The sequence below is a fragment of the Cheilinus undulatus genome, linkage group 7, assembly GCF_018320785.1.
Source record: "Cheilinus undulatus linkage group 7, ASM1832078v1, whole genome shotgun sequence".
Taxonomy (NCBI): Eukaryota; Metazoa; Chordata; class Actinopteri; order Labriformes; family Labridae; genus Cheilinus; species Cheilinus undulatus.
Window position 1 is genome coordinate 47260142 of NC_054871.1, and position 22134 is coordinate 47282275.

Sequence of the window (22134 nt, forward strand, 5' to 3'; positions counted from 1 at the left end):
GCATCTCCAAATGCCTGGATCTTTGTTTTGTCCCAAGAGTCATGCATTCCCAACACTTCAGCCTCCTCACTCAGCAGGTTAAGAACCCCCACAAGGACATCTACAGTCTCCAAAAGCATTACAGCATCATCAGCAAAGTCCAGACCAGTGATCTGGACATCAACAAATGATGCTCCGACTGAAGGCGTGCAACCTCAAAGCATGTCTGAAGAACTGGGTGGCCTGGCAGCTTGAGACAACAGGACACAAAATCACGGGAGAACTTTGAGTTCATGCAAGAAAAGAATGTCATCAGTGGATTACTTTGATTTGTGGGGGTTGATTTGAAATTCATTTAGACATGGTTATATAATTTTATTGCTTCTGTCACTGGTGGGCTCATTATAAAGTTAAAAGTCTCGTGTTTTGTACAATGTATGAGTAGTTTCTGTAAAATTCTGTGGTTTTTCACCTCAAAAGTCAACTTGCAATGTCAATGCTGCCATAATGTGGAGTTATTATGTTGAAAAACTATTTGCAAATGCATACACAGATCAGTACAAGGGTCTGCAAATGCATCGACAGATTTTCAAATGTGTGCACAAATCCACAAATGTGTGCAGGGATCTGCAAATATATTTACAGATCTGCAAAAGCGTGCGAAGATTTAAGATTTGCAAATTTGTACAAAGATCCACAAATGCATGCACAAATATGCAAATGTGTAGACCAATTTCTAATTGTGGACTTTGTTCATTTTGGTTCAGAAAACTCATTCTTTTTTTGCTTTAAGATGTCAAAATACTCACAAGCTATCACTTACACCTGATGTCTGCCTCTCCACTGGCTGTTACACATACCTGACAGCTAACCTTGCAAAGCAGATGGATACGCCCGTTTCCTTGGTTTTCACTGGCGAATCCATCTTGCAAAGCTCTCATCTGAACCGTTAGAAAGTGACAGGACCAATCAGCTACGAGGGGCAGTACTTTCAGGCGTAGCAGAGTCGTGACGTAAACAAGCAGCAAGAGCTGGTGCAGTTATGGAGGAAGAGATTAGCGTGGATGCTGCTAAAGAGTCAGTTTTATCAGAACTTGATGACATTTCTTTGTTAAAAGAAGAACAAAGAACAGTAGTGAGTTGTTTTCTTTTCTAAAATGACAAAAGTCCAGTACTTACATGTCTATAGTCGCCATATTTCGCGTTGTCAGTAGCTGCGCACGCTTGATAGCGGCTACGTCACATGTTTTGTTGCTCTGATTGGCCCGTAGAGATATGACAGACAGAACGTTCATCCAATCATACTCCAAGTTTTTTTCAAAGCCTCTGCCTTTTCCTAGACGTTTCCTATTGAAGCTTTCCCTGACAGGTTACCTGACAGCCACACTTTTGCAAATTCCAACTTAGCTCTGTCAGTGTAAAAGCACCAGGTTTTGTTGCCCTCAGCGCAGGCTCACAGGCAAGGCTGCCTGCCTCATAGCATATGCATCACACAGACAGTAATCAATGCTGAGCCAGGCTGCGGTTTAGATATAATTTATGCTTTGTGAGAACTTTGACAGTTTGCGATTGCATGGCGACCCCGCCTCTTGCCCAATGACAGCTGGGATCTGGGATGGGCTCCAGCCACCCCCAAAGTTGTGCATGCATTTGTGGATCTTTGTCCAAATTTTTCAAATCTTTGCACACACTTGCAGATCTGTGCACACATTTGTGGATTTGTGCACACATTTGCAAATCTATCTATGCATCTGCAAATTGGTGTACAGATATATGTGCATGCTTTACCAAATAGTTATGCAACAATAATAGCTCCATACCATAGTGGGTCTGTGTCCCACTGACCTCCAGATGACTTTTTGCTTGTGGTGCAAACTCTGTCCTTTTTGCTCTTAAACACTCATGCATTGATGGTGAATACAGATTTTCAACAGAGAAAATCTCCTGCTGTGAGGTACAAGCATGATTTCAGGGCAGGATGTCCTGAAATTGTCTATATCCATATATAAGAAGTAAAAACTAAAACATTTTCCCATCACTACTAAGATTTGCCTCCATCTTAATGCTATAAAGCCCTGTAATAATAAATCAGCACACATAAACAAGTGTACTTCTCTTTATGTCTGTACTTACAGCACATTATCAATCAATCTTGATGGCGGTTTGTCTACGATCTGTCTACAAAGTCTATTTTTACCATGGAAGTTCTGAACTGCTTTTTCCTTTCATTCTGGCATTAGCTTAAAACACAAACAGCTCTTAATGAGACTTCTCCTTGGCAACACTGAGCTCTGGCTACAAACATTACAGTGTTTTAATGTTTTTTTCCCCTCTACATATTTTATTTTATGAATAAATGTGTTTTCTTTCCTTCTTTTCCTTTTGGTTTTAACCTCAATTAACATTTAGAATTAAAACAGGCGACACCACAGATACCACCTTTGAGTAAATCACTGAGCGAGGGACGAAAAGTACAGAAAAGTACTCCGGGGCCACAGAGAGGAAAGAGGACAGGGATTGGATTTAAACAGACGAGTGAGGGAAAAGACATTGCTTAAAACTGCAGGGAACCGCACTATTTCATAAAACGCTTACCATAAAAATCCCCAAATCCATGTCACTTCAGTTTTACTGCTGTGAATATAAAAATGTTTGGCGGTGCGGTGCGCAGATGGAGCCGTGGACGGGACGAGGTGCAGCTGAGCGTGGCTGAGAGCCTCTCACGTATCCCCTGTCTATTGATTTTGCCCCATTGATTGCAGCTGATGGGAACGCCAAATCCCCAGTGATTTAATCAGTGTAATGATGGCAGATTAGCCAGATACTTTACTGCCATTTACTGCAAGTGAGATGTGTCCTTTTAATGACCTCTCTCTCCCTCTCCCTTTCTGTTATCCCCCCCTCCCCCATCTGTCTCTTTCTGTTGATCACAGGTTTTCATCAACAATTAATCTCTCTCTCTTTCACACATGTACACAAACACTGTGGCCTTTTAACTTCTGTCCCTCTATGCATTTCCTCTTCACTCACTCCAGGATAAGTGAAAGCAGAGGACACAGGCCCGGACCAGCAGCTGCATCCTAAACATCACCCTGTTTCTACACCAGCGTTCCTTCTGCAAACACACATCCTCACCAAACCTTGGAGGAAGTAATATTCTAAAACGCTTCACTCCAGTTCCAGAAATCTACCTGAACAGTTGCTGATATTTGGTAAACATCATCCTCCAATATTTATGACAAATCTGTTCTGAAATTCAATCAGAAATATAACATTGAAAAACAGATGGATTTGCCAAACAAATCAGCATCATTTGAGGAGAACAAGTTGTTAGCTTTAAGTTATAAAGCGAGCCGATAGCAATGGCTGCCACCAGTGTAGCATTTAGCTCAGATGTAGCTATAGCGGCAGTTTTAGGAGAACTGGACCACCATAAATAAGTGAAGTTAAGTTAAGTCACACTTTATTAATCCCTGAAGGGAAATTCACAGTTTACACTCTAGTGTTATGCTACACACACATAGGCTGAATTACATTCAAATACACATGCACAAACAGGATCCCTGTGAACATGCACTAATGGACAGATGTCAGGGTGATGGCCTTGCTGTTCTCATTGAAGCGCTGCCACGAACTTTTGGGGGTTCAGTGTCTTGCTCAAGGGCTCTTCGACAGTGCTCAGGAAGTGACCTAGCACCTCTCCAGCGACCAGGCCAAAGTCCAAATAAGAGCTGGATCCCAAGTCTCTTATTGATCGGTCCTCGGTCCTAGGGATTCACTAAAACCGAAGTAGTTTCTGATAGGCCATCTTAAAGACCGTCTCAAAGACGGTCCACATACAGCGTGGCGCCGCGGGTTTGCTCCAACCGAAAGGCGAACGACCTCGCCCACTGGAAGTGAGTCTGGAGCACTGCGCCGCGACGCGCAGCCCTGATCAGCAGGAAGAGATCACAGGAGAACTGTGAGTTCACGCAGGAAAAGTATGTCAACAGCTGACAATTTTCCTTTTAGGGTTAATTTATCATCCTTTCTGGTGTAAGTCCATGATATTATTGCTTCTACCATTGAGTGAGTACATTAGGAAGTTAAAAGGTTCATGTCTGCTTAAAGAATCTGTGGTTTTATGTGAAATTCTTTGGCTAAATATCCTCAAAAGTTAACTTTTCCTCATCAATGACGCCGTTGTAGCTCTGTTACCCACTGACCTCTCGGTGACCCTTTGCTCTCGCTGCAGGATGAGATGTAATGTTGATATAGTGATGATTTACGATCAGGAGTCCGTGCATTGTGTTTTATTTTGAAAGAACCGGATGTTCTACACTTGTGACTTCCATGGTTGGTGCTTTCTGAACGACAGTGAATTTACGAGGTTTGGCAGCGGCCAGCGCTGAAATAGACCTGCAGCCTATCTGAAACAAAGCGGAGCGAAGTCCCGCTCCAGGCACGTGCTGCTGTCTGGAGCGCCGTTGAGCAAAGACCCATTAGAGCAGGCTTCCCGGAACTCTTTTTACTCAAAGACACGCCCCCTTATTGGACATCACTCTCTGATTGGACGCTGCTACACAGTGGATGTCAGTGAAACTTTACAGCACCAGCAGAGAGATAAATAATGGAGGAGAAACTGAGTTTATAACAGACAATAAACGGACTCAACGGACTCTAAACAGAATATAAACATCAGAAGCTTTAAAAGGCTCATTAACTGATGGGCTGGGATTTTAAAAAGTGTTTGAAATAAGCATTTATGGTGAAATATTGAGATTGAGATAGAGAAATTCAATAAAATCACCTTCTGATTCACCTTCAAACATAAAACATGTTAAAAGCTCAAAATCAAAAGATTCAGATATAAATCTTCCCCTTCCCACCAAACACCAACATCATTTAGACGTTTTTTTCTACATTCAGTCCATCATAGCCTTAATTTAGTCTATAGATAGCGGTAGAAAGTTGAGCCATGTTTTTTCCATCTGATTTTGTCCAAATTTAGCAGAATAATAGTCGTTTAGAATATGACCGATACAGCGACGTACTTATAAAGACGTCTTTTCAATGACCTGAAAATTACATCTTTTAACCTTTCACTTTTGAATTAAATCTAGAGGTTGTTTAGAAATAGTGGAGACATTTTTTTAACGTCTTTAAAAATTAATATTTGCTGGGTGGTATAGTAGTCTATTTAGTAGTTATTTCTGTTTTTAGATTATAAGGAGAATTAAAGTCAGACAGCAGCAGTCTGTCTGTCAGGAAGAAACACGATTTAAATCATCACAGGGTCAGTAAAGTTTCTATCAGTCCGATTTTAGTGAGCATCAGGTTTGATCATTAGCCTTCACACTGAATATTTAGGATAATAAATAATTTTATAATATAGCATTTGCTGGTAGAAAGAGTCAGTATGTTTTGTACTGCAGGTTTCTCTTCATGCAGGTGTTTTCTGATCCCACACTGAGACCAAACACTGTAAATGTGGATATTTGTTTAGAATAAACACAGTACAAATTATGCAGATACAGCTGTTTATGCCTCCTGACAGCTGGTTGATGATCAGCTAGTTGATGATCAGGGATCATATGATGGCACCGTCATCATAAACTGATGTCGCTTCACGTAATGCTGCAGAGGGAAGGACGTCCCATGGGCCGTTAAACATCCCTCTCTTTCCTCCAGTCTCTCCATGAGTCTCTGGCGGGCGGGACTAAGACTCAAGGAAAAGGCTCACGCCAAACAACAGAAGAAGTGAGACACAGCCATGGACTTGAACCAGCAACCTTCTGATTCCCAGCTCAAATCCTTCCAGACTGAGCTACTGCCACTCCCATAACAAGTGTGCTAGCAGAGGATGGTTTCGATCCATCGACCTCTGGGTTATGGGCCCAGCACGCTTCCGCTGCGCCACTCTGCTACAAATCACCCCAGATGGGACTTGAACCCACAATCCCTGGCTTAGGAGGCCAGTGCCTTATCCATTAGGCCACTGGGGCTCTGGAAATAAAGGGCAAAGAACTGCAGTCAAAGCTTTTCATGGCATAAAAGATGTTTTCTGTCTTCTCCCGACCTGCTTCATGATGAGTTTGTGATTATTACAGGTGGAGTTGAGTTGTTTTGTAAGTCGTTGTTTGCAATGGCTGCCACCAGGATAGCGATTAGCTTTGATTAAGCTACAGAAAAGAAAAGTTTAGTCAAACTTCAACTGAATTTTTGTATTTAAAAAAGAGCAAAGTGCCACACTGGAAGCTTCTCTTAGCAGAGAAAATGTTTTTGCATCTCTACCTTGGATGGCTGAGGTTAGCACTGGAGCTGCACAAGTCTACCTCCTCATTTTGTCTTGACACTCTGATTGGCTGGTCATCAATGAGACAGAAAGAGCATTCATCCAATCATCTTGTATGAATGCAATGGATAAATGAATCAGCCTATCTGGTGAGTAAGGTTATCAGAAAAAGTCACATCCCAGCTATTCAGCTTTGTACCCCCCAGCTCCAACAACACGCCAGCTCTTGATGACTGCAGGTCATTACATAAGGCCACATGAGTTTAGTGCATAGACCAGTGGTCATCAACCAGTGGCCCAAGGGTCATATCAGGCCCCCTGAAGATTCTCATCTGGCCCCCTCAAACATCATCAAATTTAGAAAATGTAAGGAGGAAAAAGATGTATATTTGCTATTGAATCGATCCTAAAAACAGTGAATATTACAAGTTTCAGCAGGAATGACTGATAGAAACACTATGGGAATTACACCAAAAGCATTAATTTAATTTGAAAGTCTGGTCCTTGTATAAATGTAGTTGTCGACCCCTGGCATAGACAGTAGAAACATAAGTGCAGTTTCAGCGGCCGTCACCCATAAATAGAGGAGTTTAGAAACTCAGGGATGGCAGTCACCACCTTGGATGTGCTGTGTCTATGGCCACTTGATGAATAGAGATGAATGATACCGTTTCCATCGTCAGATTAGCAGCAGTCGCTCTAGGAATGGGGACTTGTGCACATGTAGGGGGACTACAATAACAACGGTGGATTCCCGAGTTCTGCTTGCTCCCAGTCGATATTTTGCTGAAATCCAATCACTTATCTGGGGTCTTTTGGAGTGGCAACCACACCTCATCATTTGGTCATTATTAGCCAAGTTTACACCTCAGCACTCTGAAGTAGAGTATGAGCACAGCTGTGTTTCACTGCCAGTCATGCTGCCATGCAAGAGATGGACAAATCATGCAAACATGCACAAATCCATGTGTAGTGGTTGTTCTCAAAACGTTGAATGCAGAACTTGAATGGAAACAAAAAATGATTCTGTTTACTGTGGATCATTTGGATCTAAACATGACATCACTGTAACTTAGCCTATCAGCAGACAGAGGGGGAGCTGAGACGCATCTTAACAGCTACAGCCACATCCCTATTTATGCATAACAGTTAGCAAGAATAGAATCAAAACAGACACCTTATATATAGAAACAAGACAATCCTTGAACTGTGCAAAATAAAGACATGAGGTATTCAGACCAGCTGTGATGATGTTTATTTCTAGAGGTGCACCGATTGTGAAAAGTACGGCTGATAACGACACAGATGTTAAGAATAAAAATGCTGCCAATGCTGATGACAGTACCAACGTAGACTGACAATATTTCTAGATCAAATCAGAGTTTGTCTTATCGGTGCATCCTTGTTTGTTTTAACTGTAAAATCAGCATTTCAGCACAGCAGTGAGACTTCTTTCAGCCTGTGGTAGACACAGTTTTCACGTTATTGTGGTCTTCTTTGCGCGAGAGTTTTCTGCAGATGGCCAGACGAACTTTCATTCACCAAGTCATTTGTGTACCCAAAGTTCAGTGCAGACTAACGTTATCTTTGGCAGCTATTTTTAATTTAAGTCTTAGTTTTAGTCTTTGAATGTATTTTAGTTTTAGTCACATTTTAGTCGTTTCTATCCTTTTAAGTTTTTGTCTAGTTGACGAAAACTCAAATCATTTTAGTCTAGTTTTAGTCCATTAAAAACTCCTCATATTTTAGTCTTTACTTTTAGTCCAAGCATTTATTCTCTTGCCTGAATCAAACCTGGGTCCCTGCTTTCTACAGCTGAGAGGCAGAATAACTACAGATGCATTGTTTTTGACAGATTTACCCACAGTGGAGAAATATCATGGATTTTGGATGTCCGACGAAAACTACATTACATTTTAGTCTAGTTTCAGTCAGCTTAAACTAAACTTATTTTTGGTCAGTTTTAGTCATCACAGATGTACTTTTGTTAGTCTTAGTCTAGTTTTTGTCATGAACAAAAAAAGGCTGTTGACGAATAGTTTTATAGTTTTAGTCGACAAAGTTAACACTGTCCCCTCCTGGACTTCTTAACTGACTCCCATTGTAGCATCACAGCTAGTCCACCTGATATTAGGAAGCAAGTCCAGTTGGTACCTCGTAAATGATTGGCACATGTACCGACGAATCAGGAGTGAGCTTTGACGGTGCGGTACGTTAGTTCTGTTTTTCTACTGGTTGAATAGATAGCAGCTGTCTTGGTAACAACACTGATTGACATATATACAGACAAATACAGAGAAAGTGTTGCAGGCATGGTGCATGTTGCAATGTTTTGCTATTTCCTTATTCCTCTGACTAGGGACAGGGGTTGTTCGGAAACAGGGCATGCTGGAATTTTTTAGATTTTTGTTGGACACAAAGCCTGATGTATGGTTGTATGGTCACCTTATTGTAGCTGTTATTTTTCCACATTAGAAAATGTTGTGCTGTCAGCGGCTTGACTCATCTCAGCAGGAGAGAAATGAAACTTCAAACTAAAGGTGAAGTTACAGAGAAGTGACTTATAGAATCATTTTTATATGACCTTATACTCAGAGATAAGCTGAGTTTATCATCACAGGCCTGTTTGAGTGGGAGAAGACAGTTGTAACACCTGAGAATATGCATTTAAGATTGACATGCCTTTTTATTTTGTAATACCGTTACTGTAAAGAGAAAGAAAATTAGTGAGATATGATATTCAGACCATACAGTCCAGGTCTAGTTACAGGACTAGTCCAGATGTGATTGACCACACCCAAACAGTAAAAAAGTCCAAACTGCACAAAAACAAGGTTTTATAAAATTAACCGTCAAAATTTTCTAATCCCAGTCAAATGCATCATGATACTCTCAGGTTTTCTACCATTGTGCATTTTAACTCTTTAAAGCCAAATCCTCTGAGACTTTGTGAGTACGAGGAGTGAAAAAAAAGGCCTGTGACGGCTCCTGTCAGTGTCTCTGTCTGTGCTGTTGTCTGAGCAGCGGCCTCCCGCCGCTCTGCCAAACTTCAGAGAGCAGAAGGAAAGCCGCCTAAGTGGTACTTTGAGGTTTTGACTCACACAGAGAGGGAGATCCTTATCGCCTCAGCTTGTCCCATTCCACTTCAGAAGCGTGTCAGTCGGAACAAAGACGTGTCTATTAATACCCGAGACAGCGCTGAGGTGGTATGTGCAGAGCTGCTCGGAGCTGTCTTTCTCACAAACACGGCGAAGGGAAACATCCCCCGGCCCGCTGCGTCCACCGCTCTGATGTCATCACACATAGTGTCTGCGATCACTCATACAGTCAGGGTTTTATCACCACTGTCATTAGCACATTTGATGTGTGCTCTTCACATGTGACACCGCTGATTTAAGCCTCCTCTTCTCCCACATGTACCAAACCACTCAGCCCGTCCTGACAGTACATACGGCCGCGAGATGACATCTGAATTCTAGAGCAGTTGTGTTGGGTCGCTGCGGTTACACGGAACAGCGCAGAGTCAACATGGTCACACAGGCTCGGCTCTGGATCTGCTCTAACATGCACCATTCTCATGCCACAGAGTTCCCTTACCAAAATAACACATCAAAAACACTGCATCTGGAACAAATAAACTCTAATGTTTAATTAGAACGGGGAAGAATGTATGATCGCAATTTGAGGAACGGATAATTTTAAGGCAAGGTCGGCCGCAGCCGTGTCAACTTTGTTTTGCTGTTGCTTTTTATCTGTTATTTATAAATCTGAAGGTTTTTGTTTCACTTTTTGTGGAATTTGCCGAGGATTTTCTTGTGGAAAACATCCCATATATTGGAATTGGCAGGCTGTGGAATCTGCGTAATAGGATTAAAGGACAAACGCAGCCTCTACCAGTGGAGGAAACAGTGATGATCATTTTTCCCATGAGTCTTTGACACACGAAGAGCCTGAATCTTTAACAGAAAGAACCAGAAAATGAGCGTGCAGAAAATCGGCGCTCCTTTGTGATCTGAATTAGCACCATAACAGCTTTGACCCCACTCTAATTTGGGGTCATTACAAGCAAATCATCTGCAAAGCCAAACAAAATGTTCACACCGGGTTTTACATCCCCCAGATGTATGCTGTGTTTTCACCAGCATCAATCATCTGCAGGATTAAAATCATTCTCAATCTACTCGTGATTAAAGTAGGAAATAATACCAGCTACATGCAACCCCATTAACTCTGTGATCCATGCATATCTTTAAGTACAGGGCAACAGTCACTATGAACATGTTTTTATACACAAGGTGGTGCAGCAGGTCTGCAGAGCTGCAGGAGCTCAGTGCTTGTAGGGACTTGGGTTGGGAAATGCAGGGTCCAGCATGGACCAGAGCATAGTTTTAATCTGGTGATGGAAATTGCCAGGTAAAGCAGTGGTTCTTAAACTTTTCAGCCTGCGACCCCCAGTATAAAGGTGCCAGAGACCGGGGACCCCCACTGTACCTGAAGGTGGTTGAACAGTCAGGAACATTCAAGAATAGTCGTGTGCAGACAAGGCCGTCCAAAAGGAGGGATAAAGAGGGAGGTTTCTAGGACCCAGTCAAACTAGGGGACCATGGAGGTCAGCAAAACCATGGTCCATTGTGAAGTTAAGCTGTGAAAAACATATCTTATATTTGACCTGAATAATAACCACTCTTATAAAGAAACAAATGTCTTTATTTTTTCATTTAGGCTTCTTTAGATGAAAAAAAAACTTGTTGAAAACAAAATTTAAATGGGGTAAAAAATGCAAAAGTATGTTAATAATGGCTAAAAATGGTGAAAATGTGGTGAAATTGGATTTTTAAGAACAAAAATGGGTTAGAAGTGGCAAAAATTGGATAAAAGTGGCAAAAAGTAACCAAAAATGGCAAAAACAGGCACAAAAAGTGATAAAAGGGGATTAAAAAGTGGCTGAAACTGCTTTTAAGTGCAAAAAATGGTAGAAATTTAATGAAATGAGATGAAAAAATTGATATAAATGGACAAAAATGGGTTCTGTGGTTAAAAACTGCAAAAGGATGGAAAAAGTGGTTGATAGAGGCAATAATGGGTCAACAGAGTAAACAATAGGCAGAAAGTGGCAAAAACAGGCAGAAAGAAGTAATGAAAAGGGTTTAAAATGGACAAAATGGGTTTTAAGTGGCAAAAATGTGCTAAAACTGGTGTTAAAAAGTGATGAAAAAAGATGACCGTTTGGTAAAATTGGTGCAAAGTGCCAACAGTGTTCTCTAAAAAATATTCTTAGTTTTTTTAAGGCATCTGGTGACCCCCTCTCAGTGTCTCGCAACCCCCAAGGGGGTCCCGACCCCAAGGTTGAGAACCACTGTGCTAAAGGGGCACTAAAGAAAACATCAAACCCTCAACTGCTGGGATGCTGTGATGTGTGCAGCCTCTATCTTTCCATCGGTGCTTATTCAGTGCTTATATGAATATTCCTCACCTACGTAGGAGCGCATTAGGACCTTGCAGACCTTAATCCATGTAGACCAGAACCATGCATATACCTTTAAGACCAAATGAGACACTAATGTGCCTTTACGTTTAAGACTTGATGCAATGTCAGCACATTTTGGATGATCTTGTTTTTGAAGACTTGACTGACAAACTGCAATGCGGTTCGCTGAAATACATGTATGGAAGGCAGTTGGGATAAAAATATCTTGGTTTTAGCCTTTTTGCCTCAATGTGCAGAAGTCGACAGATAAGAAAGTTTTAAAAGTCGAGCAGTGGCAGATATGACAGCTGAAAACCTTTGCAAAGGGAGTGACAGACAAAGACCCAGATTGTGAAGTGACTGTGGACCCACAATAAAAGTTCAGTGAATGAAGGACATATCTGAGGAGGACAAGGACGCAGATGGTTTTGATTGTATTTGAAAAATGTTTATAAAATTTCAGGGTAAAGGCAGTTATGTCAGTTAAAGCCAGATATCTAAGCTCTAAAAAGTCTCTATCTGCAACTTAAGCTGAGAAATAAAGACTTTAGTTAATGCTAAAATTCTCTGCAGTTTTTCAAAACACCCTCAGGATTTTGCAGGTTGCATGGGTTTCTGAATGTGTTTAACTGAAATGTTTATTTAACCCTCTACTAAAGTCCAAAAAAACAAAAGTGACATAGTATGTCACATACATTTTCTTCGATCACATTTGATTGACTGCCATTTGTGGCAACTGATAATCCGCTGTATTCAACGGTTTTATTGATCATGATGATTAGATAGAGGTCCCATAAAACTGTGTATCAACTATGATGCAATAGGCTTTAAAGGGTTAAGTAGTGGGCGCAACCACTGTACTGTTGATCCTTGGTTTCCTGACTACCCTTTTGGCCTTAGGTTGGCACTTTGATCGTGGCCATGTAGGACTTCTGGAGGAAGAAGTTCAATGAGAGAGATCGAAGTTAGGAAGGGTGTTTTAAAGCCAAATGTGGCGCATTCATGAGCTGGTGTTCTAATAAAACTGATGTTTAGCAGCATCCACGCTAATCTCTTCCGGCCTCTTGTTGCTGCTTGCTTATGTCACGACTCTGCCGCGCCCAGAAGTACTGCCCCTCATTTCTGATTGGGATTCCCTAACCCTTTGCAAGGTTAGGGAATCCCTCAGTGTTCCCAGACCAGACAGGAGATATAATCCCTCCAGCTCCTTCTGGGTCTTCTCTTTTGTCTCCTTCCGGCCGGACATGCCCAGAAGACCTGCACAGCATCCTGATCAGACGCCTGCAACACCTCAACTGTCTCTTTTCGATGCCAGGGAGTAGCCACTCTACTCTTAGTTGCCTCTGAATGTTGGAAGTCTTCACCCTATTCCTAAGGCTGAGCCCAGCCACCCTCCTGAAAATATTTCAGCTGCTTGTATCAACAAGTACCCAGAGATCATGACCATGGGTGAGAGTTGGGAGGTAGATAGATAGGTAAATTGAGAGCTTTGCCTTTCTGTTCAGCTCCCTCTTCACCACAAAAGCCCAGCACAAAGCCTGCAGTACCAATCCACCTCTCAATCTCACGCTCCCTTTCACCCTCACTCATAAACAAGACCACGAGATACTTGAACTCCTACACCCGAGGCAGAGACCCTCAGCTGGAGGAACAACACAGTGTTTTCCAGCAGAGGACCATGGCCTCAGACTTGGAGGTGCTACCCCTCATCCAGACCGCTTTGCACAAAGCTGCAAACCATCTCAGTGCCTGCTGGAGATCCTCAGATGAGAAAGCCAACAGAACCACATCATCTGCATGCAAAAACCCCCCCAGCTGCACCCCATGATCCTGCAAACGTGCACCGGGACATGCGGGTAGAAGAACTTGAATTGTTGCATTAGCCTTGCTAAAAGTGGACTCTTAAACATGTTAGCCCAACTGAAATCATGCTTAATGGAATTTCACATGGATGGAAAAAGAAACTGAGATAATGCGTAGGTAGATCTGTTTACTTTTGCATGTCAGATGGACCCAGTGGTGTTTTGTTGCGTGCAGACATGGTACACTACAAATTAAAATAAGGTTTTTCTGGGGTATCTAGAGCTAGGCATACTCTATAGATCCTAAAAATAAGTGGGTATACTCCATACGCCCTGCACTTCACCACTAAATAGACCCAAACTGGACCAGGATGTTTCCATGCTGGGCTTGACCCACATGCCTGCCAAGATTTGCATGCACCCCATGGAATACCTATGCCAATAACTAGATCTTCTGTTTCTATCTTGGGACAAAAGTCAAATATCCTTGAGCTCTGACTGCAGCTCAACCTCACATTTAGCGTACTGACTGCTGTGTTGGCTTCCTCCCGGAGCCTCAGAGGTTGCTTCTCGGTGTGGTTATGCAGCAGAACACAAACATATATATCCCAGCTATATTCTCATGCATGTGTGCAACCCGACTGGCCCTGACCTCCCCTTTTCTCCCCTCGCTTTACTTAAGCGCTCGCTCTCTCCCTCTCCTCCAGCTCCTTGTCAAGACGGATAAGCCTCCTGCCTTCTGCCACATGGAGCTCATTAACAGAACGGGAGGGAATAAAAGACAGTTTAATTTCAACACAAATAAAGAGACATTTCGGATTCCACCCAACAAGACGCCTGGCAGGACCCGGAGCCCGTGTGTGTTTTCTTTAAGGAAACTCTGAGGGCAGATTTATGGTGGGCCCTTGGTAGCGAGCTCCATCACCGCTGTCACTTCAGGGCCAATGTGGGGATTGGACAGAGAGCGGTATATGAGACTGGGTAGAGGGGGCTGGGAGCCAAGGATGGAACCACACAGGAGCTGGACCTGTTCTATAGGAAGGCCAAACCCAGAAAAAAAGCAGGTCTGGTGCTCTTGGACAGCTAAACGGCTCATTAATGGATTGGTAGAGACTGTGGTGGAGGATCGAATCCAAGAGTGGAGATTTTTATCTGGTGTGTGCATCCAAACCAGCAAATTCCTCCACTGCAGAGTCTAAATCATCACTTCGCGCCGTCTCCTCGCCATCCACAACATCACTCACAGTTTGAGTTTCTGAATCATCACAACCACCAACGCTGGCACAATAGCCCGATGGAAAAGAGGAGCCCAGTTTCCTTCCCCTCCTCCAGCCTCTTTATAGTCCATCTCTGGAGCTCGCATTTAGCGCTGCATCCTGGAATGTCTCTGTGAGGAGGGTCAGGTCGCAGGGCCGCTTTCTGTGCAAAGAGCATTCAGATAGAGGAGAGGGGTGGGGGCCCTGACTGATGTGCTGGCATTGTGGCTTTAAGGGCTGATTAAAGATTAGACAGGGGGAAATGCCCCCATGGGAAAGACATCCTCCCACTGCCCATCATCCAGGGCACGCACAAATGCACGCACGTGTGGGCCTGCACAGCTGCATCATGGGAACTGAGATCATCATGCATAGGCAGTTTTACCATTCAGCAAAAGTACAGGTGATCACCTGGAGCCTTGAGCTCCTAGACGCCTCATAGGTGTGCATCAAATATGAGTTTTAAATTCAAAGCTTCTTTTAATGACAAAAGCATGTAATTGCATGTAAATATTAACACAGGAGTGGATAAAATGAATCTTGAGAAGATCACTGGCCCTGACAACAAGGTCCAAGCCCCTTAAAAAGCTACAAAAAAAGTATTCAAACAAGTTACAGCTACAGAAACCCATTTAGACGTTTAGATACCATGAAATAGTTGAGTTCTGTGTGGTAGCATTTAATAAAAATGTATGATTTGATGATTTGTGGCAAAGAAACTGAGATTTCAACAATGGTGAGCCGATCTTTTTTCATTTTGCACTCACACCAATCACATCACGAGGATATCTGTTTGATACTGTGGACTAGGGCTGGGAAGTATGGATCAAAAACATTATTTTTAGGCTCTATGGCAGTGTTACCCAACCCTGCTCAACCAAAGAGCCAAACTGTTGAAAATTACCCTTGCAAAAGCCACAATCTAAGTGGAGAAAAGTGGCAAAAAGGGTTAAAGTGGCAATAAATATAAATTAAAGGTGGAAAAAATGGGTGAAAAGCTGCAAAAATGGGTGAAGAGGGGCAAAAATGCGTTAGAATCATCCCATAAGAGCCACATGTTGGGTATTACTGCTCTATTTAGATTTTGTTTTTATATCTCAACATATCTGTTCTCTAAGAAAAAAAAAAACATTTGTAGGGAACATGGATGAGCAGCAGAGCTGAGGATGTGGGCTGCACCCATGACAAATTTGCCAAATCTTCCCTGCCAATCCCAACAGCTGTGTTTTCATTGACTCTTGCTTTTAGCCTCTGGTACCCCAGGTGCCTGATTGTCATCATTGGAGGTAATCTCAATGCAGAGAAATATCAAAATGAGATTCTGCATTCGGTGGCATTACCATATCTCCACAGTCTGACCAAACTCTATCTATCTGAACTCTATCCCTCACAGACCAGGATTTATAAGAGACTATCTCCAGAATTTGGGAGTGGGGAAGATGGAATGACCTGTCAGCAGTCCTGACCTCAACCCCACTGAACACTTGTGGGATCAGCTTGGGTGTGATGTTCGTTCCAGAGTAACAAACACAACCAAACTGGCTGACTTATGACAAACGGTTGAAGGCTGGGATCAGGCATCAGACTCTCAAAACAAGAGTCAACGGTAGAGTCGGCTGAGAAGAGTTGGCAAATTCTTCATGGGCGCAACCCGCATATTCAGCTCTGCTGCTCATCACACAAATGCATGTTCCTTACAAATGTGGCACCAGTTAAAAGGGAAATGGCATTCCAGTGGTATATCTATAACAAGTTCTACAACCAATCACAAATTTTCTTACTTTGGTACTAAGTTTATACCGAGTGTCTAGAGGATAAAGGGTTTTCCTCACTTGTTCTATCCCCTTAGATCCCACAAGAAAATTTGATCAACCTCAAAACCTGAAAAAATGTTGTTTGCATCAAAACCTCTTTGATTCCACGTGGACAGAAAAATACGTCTTAGACATTTTTAGGTAATCAATTGTCCAAAAATGTAGGGAAACTTCTGCATTGTGTCTGAATTGCAAAAATAAGTTGCCAATATTTGGATAAGTTGGTGAAACTTGCAAAGAGCAAATTTTTTCCAACCCATTTTTTATGCCATGATAAATTTTTGCAATTGGAAAAATGAACTCAGTATCTACCGAGCCCCTTGATCCCTGGACTTTTTTTTTGTTTAAGTTTGCAAAAACTGTAGAAAATCCCTACACAGTTGCAGGCATGAGAAAGTGTGTGGAACTGGCAAGAAACCTCTTGCTCTTCACCAGTTTCACTAACTTTTCCAAATATTGGTGAATTATTCATGCAATTTAGCCACTGTGCAAGTGTTTCCCTGCTATTTTTGATAGTTAAATACAGTTAAAGACTGAATATTCAGTGTCAAGGGTGTCTAATTTTGTTGCAGTGGACTCCTACTTGAGTTGTATCTCAGTTTTTCATTCTTTTTAAAGTTATTTGGGGCTTTTATACCTGGATTAGGATAGGACAGTGGATAGAGATGGAGACTGTGGGGAAGGACATGCAGGAAAGGAGCCACCATTAGGTCACCAACACTCATAGAGTTTATAACTAGTGACGACTATTAGTTTGTAGAAAAAGTCCATTTAAATGCTGAGCATCGACATTAAGCTTAGAGAAACCTCAGTTTTTGTGCGTATCACCCAGCCCTGGGGCCTCAGACCGGCCATGCCGTCATGTTCAGTGATGTTGTGTTGAAGGAGAGTCTGTTCAGCAGAGAGTGAGAGCCGCTCTGCCTCCTGCCTGTGTCCATCCACGGAGCACAATGAGCGGCTTTGGGTAATGAATGCGCCCGGGGAGCAGGGAGGAGAGGTGTGGATATGATGAATAATTTAACAAGGAAGGAAGTGCAAAACTTAGCGTCCTTAATCTTCCAGCAGTGACTCTGTGGCTGTGTGACAAAAGGCAGCGCGGAGCAGACAGTATATACGCCGCAGCCTGTCACTTCTCTGGACGCACACGGCCGCGGCAACACTGGCGGAATTCTTTCAGCCACAGAGTTTTCATATGCAAATCATGGTTTAGTTACGGTATGCGACGCAGACCTTCCCATTTTAAGACTTTTTTTTGTTCATGATTCATTCTCCTGAGAAAGTAGAAGGGAGGCAGTGTGGTGGCTTCACCCAGCTACTAAATACAGTTATTCAAATCTGCACTCGGGGTATGTCTCTCATTAAACAGGGAGGAAAACACGGCTCTCGCTCACATGGGCCGGATGAGGAAAAACAACTCCCAACACGGGCTGAAGCGTCATTTATCAGGGATGTACCATGTTGGAGTTTTGGTGATATACACACCCATGTTTCCAAAGTCATCCTGATACTTAGATCTCCTTTTTAATGTTAAAAACGCTGCTGGAGCTGCTCACATTGATCCATGTAGTTTGATAGTTTCACATTAAGTTACTGTTTTGGTGGAAACACTTCAGGATCAAGTTTGATATGGCTAGAGTAATTATTGATGCCTTTATTTTGAAAGAATCGGTAGTTTTGCCACCAGGTGATGTCTGCAGTATGGGCAGGTACGACAGGATGGGTGTGCAGAGGGAAAAGCCGACCCTTTTCTAAGACAAACTGGCTGCATCAACATAAAAGGAACTCTGCTAACCCCAGCTCCAGTGGTCGGTTTGATTTTGTATCCAAAAATGCCTGTTCCTCTTACTGTGACAGCCCGTTTGTTTTAGAAACAGACAAATATTTGATTCTACCATAAATGATAGATGTTTTATTTTTCAAAAATAGAAACTTGGTTATGAAAAACTCAAAGCAGCGTCTTTGAATCTCCTGCAAAGTGACTTTTGATAGCAGGACTCAAACCGAGATTCCACAGCCTTCTTAAGAGCTACAAACAGCGCTGAAACAACCTGCTGACAGACCGCCATCGGTCTTCTTCTCAAGTGCCAGAAATCAAAGCAGCTGCAGTCCAGGTCGAGTCACACAGCGTGAGTCTGGTTCTGCTAGAAAGCGGCTTTCCTTGTTGCTCAGTGCCGTGCTCATGACGGATACATTTAAGGAGTTAGGGGTGCACAGATGCATCTGTATCGACCAATATCGGCCTGGTTTTTAATTATTTTTTGCCTTTATTTTGATTGGATAGCTGAAGAGAAACAGGATATAAGGAGAGAGAAAGTAAGGGGAAGCCATGCACCAAAGACCCGGAATCAATCCTGCGCCCAGCCTCTGCACTTGGGCGCCCGCCCTGTGGGCATCTAGCACTGGCAGGAGCAGAGGAGATTTATTTTTGGGTAGAAGAAATGACCAAGCTCTGATTTGTTTTCATGGTGAAACATGAGAGAAAATGTTGGTCTTGGAGGAATCTTGGATTGGTTAAAAAACAACAATGACATCAGCTATGCTGCAGGTTTAAACATGGATATCTGCATCAGCCCTGATCTTTACAATCAGTGCATCTCTATTCAGGATACATGATTGTAGATTGTTGCCTCACTTTGGTCAGTACTCGTACCGATTTATAGGTTTCTGCTTAAATATCCAAAGACTTAATGCTTCGACTACAGGGTGAAGCCTCTCAGCTTTAAGCAGCAGCAGATATTTTCACATTCGTCGACACTGCTCAGTAACTTTGTAAGCTGTCAATACAGATATGCCAATGCTATCATGCATCCCTGTTCATTTATATCTGCCAGGTCTGTAGAGTCTTATCGACGCCTGACATTCTCTGTATGAATAAAGTTTGACTTGTTTGACTGAATTTGAGTCCTAAAACTTCTGTCCTTAGGATGCACATTAGAGTTTAGAGGTTTATGGTTCGACTCAAAATTCAACTTTAAGGCACCTTCTGATGAGGTGCATTCATAAATGCCTTTTTTTATCTGCTGACACAGATATTGTGCCGATAAACATCATGTCTGCATTGATCTGTCTTTATTGGTTCAAACCTCAACAACAGAGGTGGTGCTGCCAAGTGAAATAAATCAAAACTCCATAGAAAAGGGGGGATGGCTGCTTTCTCAACGTGGTCAAAGAAGAGGAAGAAATGTAAGAGTGGTGCTCGTGGACTACAGAGGAAAAGTTATACCCACTATAGAGCCAGAGCCAGGCACTCCAGAGATGAAAAAGGCAGCAATCAGGAAGGAAATACGACTCATGTGGCTAAATCATTTAAGAATCCAGAATGTTTCAGCTGTAGAGGAACGCCATGGTACATTTTCCTGCTTTGGTTGCCTGGTATCTTTCTTTTTTTGTGTGTATATAAAAAACTCCTCATTACGCGCTCCTCTCAGATGCGTCTGTGCTCTCACAGGTGCGTAAAAGCACCCAAGGGTGTCGGAATGAAACCAGTATTCCTTCACATTAATACAGAAAACTGTGCTGTATTTGTTTTTACGCACGGATGGAGATCATTACGCACAGGCCGTTACAAATACTGCTTGATAAATCGTCTTATTGGGTGCTGTGTCACCCCTGGGAGCATGGGAACTCTTTCCAGGCACAAAAGCAGCAGGATCGAGTAAAGTTCCTCGTCAGCAGCACCGCTATATACATCCCAAACCCAAATAACGTGAGATTAAACGAGCGTGCGAGTTCGGACTTGACTGGTTGAAACTTTTTGGCTTCCCGGAGTTGTAAACCGCAAAACCTTCCTCTCGGTGTGTGTGTGTGTGTGTTTGGCAGACGATTCAAAGACACCACTTTACTCCGAGAGCCCGGCTCTGAATTTCTATGGGGCTTTTACGCAAAATAAACGCCAGAGAAAACTTTCAAGAAAGGAAGAAGAGAGCGTTTTCTAATGTTTCATTTCCTAGATGCACATGCGTAAAATGTTTGCCATGAAACTTACCTTGCAGGGTCTTAAACGCTGAAGTTATCTGAAGGATGGCGTCTCTCTGATATCACCAGGATTTTAAAAAAAAAAGTGCCTGTGAAAACACAAGTTGTCCCGTGCAGCGTGCAGTAGTTCCTTCAGTTTCCTCTTCTTTTGTTGGTGCCTATCAACCGGATTAGGGCGACCGCTCTGGTGCGTGTTTGCAGTTTTTCTCGCGGGTTGAGCTGGTCTCTAGTGGGCTGGAGTGGGCTAGAGAGTCTGTGAGTGAGTGAGAGGGGATCCTGAGTGCTGGCAGTGCGTCCCTCCCCTGCCGCGCCGCTGCTATTGAAACCTCCTCTGGATTGGAGGCAAAGAAACTGGTGCGAACTTCTTCTTCCCTCTGCGCGCTCTGCACGGAGGAAGAGTTCAAGACAGAACCAGCCCACTTCTTCTCCTTCTACACAAAAACACACACAGAGCGCACACATTCACTTTGGCTCTTAAACTTCAAACACTGGCTTCTTTAGGAGCTGATCTGACCCCTGGAATCCCTCCAAATAAAGCCAAAAAACAGACTTTTAACTTTATTTTGGCGCACTCTTTGTTGCCACCAAAACAAGATGTTACATGAGAATAAAGCCGCAGACAGCGGGGTTCCCCCTCACACCTTCTATTTATTTACTCTGATGCTCGCTGCAAATTATTACTTTGGGCAGTAGCGCCTTGAACGAGTCACGCAACCCCCGGGGCGATACAGTAGGTAGACAAGTTATATCACAGACCCGATGAGTGTGTGTGCGAAACAATCAAAACACACCTTTTCTCTGCAGAGCAGCTCCAACAATGCGAAGAAAAGCCTGATAGTGTGGAGAGGATTTACGCACAAAGGCCTTTCTCTCTCTGATGCAGAGTTTCCCACCAGCGTTGTTTGGTGTCCCTGCGACTCAGCAAATATTTAGCCAAGATAAGCGCCATTCACTGCCACGGAACTGGATTGCCCCTGAATTTATGGCTTGATGGGGGTCCAGTGCAATCTAGATTTAGAGGATGCTGCCGTTTCCTCCAGAAGGAGGAGGAGGAGGAGGAAGAAGACAGCAGTCTTTTATGTGGAGCTGCAGCTTTTTACGCATGAGAGGCTGCAGGTTGCTTTCAGCTTCCTGCAGCTCAGCAGAGATAAATCTTACTCTAACCAGACTCATGAACACAGCTTTACGGTAAAACAGAAAAGTTTTCTAAAGAGAGAAGAGCCACTGGAGAGAGACGCTGTAAGCAGCAGAATGAGGCGTGAGGTGAAGCTGCAGAGAGACTAGAAAACAAAGGAAAACAAGATTCATGGTTAAAATGAGCTCCACTCTCTATAAAACACGTTAAAAGTCTGTTATCTGGTGTAAAAGTACAAATCAGTCCTTCGTTTTCAGTCACAGTGGATCAGTTTGACAGCAGACTGCTGCTGGTCAGAGTTTAAGTACAACAGCGTCATCTAGCGGCCACTGGCGCAACAACACAGCAGTATTGACTGAGAAAAAGATGGAGTTATATTTAATCACATTTTAATTTTACCAAATCCTCACGAGACACCAGGTGCACGAGGAC

The 22134-nt window shown here is 42.9% G+C and overlaps 1 protein-coding gene and 1 non-coding gene across 2 annotated transcripts in view; both read right to left on the minus strand.

Moving 5' to 3' along the window:
• Positions 1-20877, minus strand: part of ndnf (neuron-derived neurotrophic factor) — a 37030-nt gene extending 16153 nt beyond the window's left edge. The window contains exon 1 of the mRNA XM_041790775.1: positions 20578-20877. The gene's annotated coding sequence lies outside the window, so the exon portion shown is untranslated. The remainder of the gene's footprint in view (positions 1-20577) is intronic.
• On the minus strand, positions 5891-5963 carry trnar-ccu. The gene has a single exon. It is a non-coding gene; the product is annotated as a tRNA-Arg (tRNA).
• Positions 20878-22134: the final 1257 nt, after the last annotated feature.